The sequence below is a fragment of the Coregonus lavaretus genome (assembly GCF_964263955.1).
Source record: "Coregonus lavaretus genome assembly, contig: HAP1_SCAFFOLD_7145, whole genome shotgun sequence".
NCBI classification, from domain to species: Eukaryota; Metazoa; Chordata; class Actinopteri; order Salmoniformes; family Salmonidae; genus Coregonus; species Coregonus lavaretus.
Genome location: NW_028164642.1, coordinates 1 through 2,500, shown reverse-complemented (window position 1 = coordinate 2,500; position 2,500 = coordinate 1).

Below are 2,500 nucleotides of genomic sequence, written 5' to 3'. Positions count from 1 at the left end.
ATTGATGGATTGTTGGAGAGAGGAAGAGGGATGAGAGAGACAGGGGAGCAGAGAGAAAGGGAGAGAGCGTGCGAGACAGAAGAGAGTGAGAGATAGAGAGAAAGGAAAGGGAGAGAGAGAAAGTAAGAGATAAAGAGAGAATGATAGTGGGAGAATGGAGAGAGAAACGGTGAGATAAAGAGAGATTGTCTCTTGGCACAGCAGCCAGGGTATGTCATGATTGAACTTGTTAGGATGCTCAGGTGTTCTGCTCACCTGTCGCCCCGGGGGTAGTGGGTACAATTATAGGTCTTATTATTCGGGAGGGGGAGAGGGGGAGGTGGTGGGGGAGATTACGGAGGGGGAGGGGGAACACAGCACCTCGAGTGGGAAAGTGTGTAGTAATTTGGAGAATAAAAATGTATATAAAGCTTATGTAAATATGGAGATTTCAAAACGTATATAAAGCTTATGTAACTATGGCGATATAAAAGGTGTATAAAACTAATGTAACTATGGAGATATAAAAGGTGTATGTGTAGGCCTAAGCAAATTACTTTTACACATGATTATACACACAGGGCCGACAACCTTAGAATCCGTTTGATAACAGCAAGCAAGGCAGTATTATAATAACTCTCTAACCTTGTTCTTCTCACCTCTGAGACAATGGATGGCAGCAGCCCACATTGTGTGGTTTTCCCCAGCCCAGCCCTGTGATGGGAGGACTGTTGGAGGAGTAGTACTAGAACACAGTGTACAGTCTGTCTGCCTGTATCCTTACCCTAGCTCCTAGCCTTCTATGTCCCCTAGCTCCTAGCCTATGTCTCCTTACCCTTTCTCCTAGCCTTCTATGTCCCCTAGTTCCTTGCCTATGAATCCTTACCCTAGCTCCTAGCCTTCTATGTCCCCTAGCTCCTAGCCTATGCCTCCTTACCGTAGCTTTCTATGTCCCCTAGCTCCTTGCCTATGACTCCTTACCCTAGCTCCTAGCCTTCTATGTCCCCTAGCTCCTAGCCTATGCCTCCTTACCGTAGCTTTCTATGTCCCCTAGCTCCTTGCCTATGACTCCTTACCCTAGCTCCTAGCCTTCTATGTCCCCTAGCTCCTAGCCCGTCTCCTTACCCTAGATCCTATGTCCCCTAGCTCCTAATCCGTCTCCTTACCCTAGCTCCTATGTCCCCTAGCTCCTAGCCTGTCTCCTTACCCTAGCTCCTATGTCCCTAGCTCCTGAGGTATATCTAGATCTGATTGTAGCAAACGACTTTCAAATGCTCTCAGGTGTCTAGTGTGTAGGGAGGGGGTAGGAGATGGGGAGGAGATGGGGAGGATTCTGATTAATTTCTTTGTGTACGCTGATAATCGTGAGCCCATGCCTCAACACCTTAGAGGTATGCAGACCAGACACAGAGGGGGGGGCAGGGAGAGGAGCCAGAGAGAGAGAGAGAGAGAGAAATAGGAGAGAGCCAGAGAGAGAGAAACAGGGAGAGAGAAACAGGGAGAGAGCCAGAAAGAGAGAGAGAGAAACAGGGAGAGAGCCAGAGAGAGAGAGAGATACAGGTAGAGGCAGATAGAGAGAGGGGATGGGGAGAGAGACACAGAGAGAGAGAGAGAGAGGGAGAGAGAGAGAGAGGGATGAAGTGTTGTATGATAGTGGAGTGGTGCATCTTGGGTAATGAGTGTTAACCATGGTGACATCAGATCTCTCATCACACCCTTTATTTTCCAGTTACATGGCTAAAGCAATTGCACAGCAGGAATCACTAACAACACCTGTGTGTGTGTGTGTGTGTGTGTTGTGTGTGTGTGTGTGTGTGTGTGTGTGTGCGTGCGTCCAATCTTTGAGAGAGCAAAAAAGTGCATGTCGTGTGTATGTGCATGTTTGTGTGTGTGTGTGCGTGTGTGTGTTGCATCTCCTTGACATGCAGTACCAGTCAAAGGTTTGGACACACCATTCAAGAGTTTTTCTTTATTTTTACTATTTTCTACATTGTAGAATATTAGTGAAGACATCAAACTATGAAATAACACATATGGAATCATGTAGTAACCCACATAGTGTTAAACAAATCAAAATAATTTTATATTTGAGATTCTTCAAAGTAGCCACCCTTTGCCTTGATGACAGCTTTGCAACACTCTTGGCAAAATAGGGTTGTGTGTGTGTGTGTTGTGTGTGTGTGTGTGTGTGTGTGTGTGTGTGTGTGTGTGAGAGAGAGAGAGAGAAGAGAGAGAGAGAGAGAGAGAGAGAGAGAGAGAGAGAGAGAGAGAGAGAGAGAGAGAGAGAGAGAGAGAGAGAGAGAGAGAGAGAGAGAGGAGAGAGAGAGAGAGAAGAGAGAGAGAGAGAGAGAGAGAGGAGAGAGAGAGAGAGAGAGAGAGAGAGAGAGAGAGAGAGAGAGAGAGACCAATTAGTCAGGTTCCAGACGGCAGTTTAGTGTTTAGTTCAGATAGAACAAGAGAGTCAGGTTTTAAAAACACATCTACTTTTATTAACCACAACTGTACCATGGGGGGGGGGGGG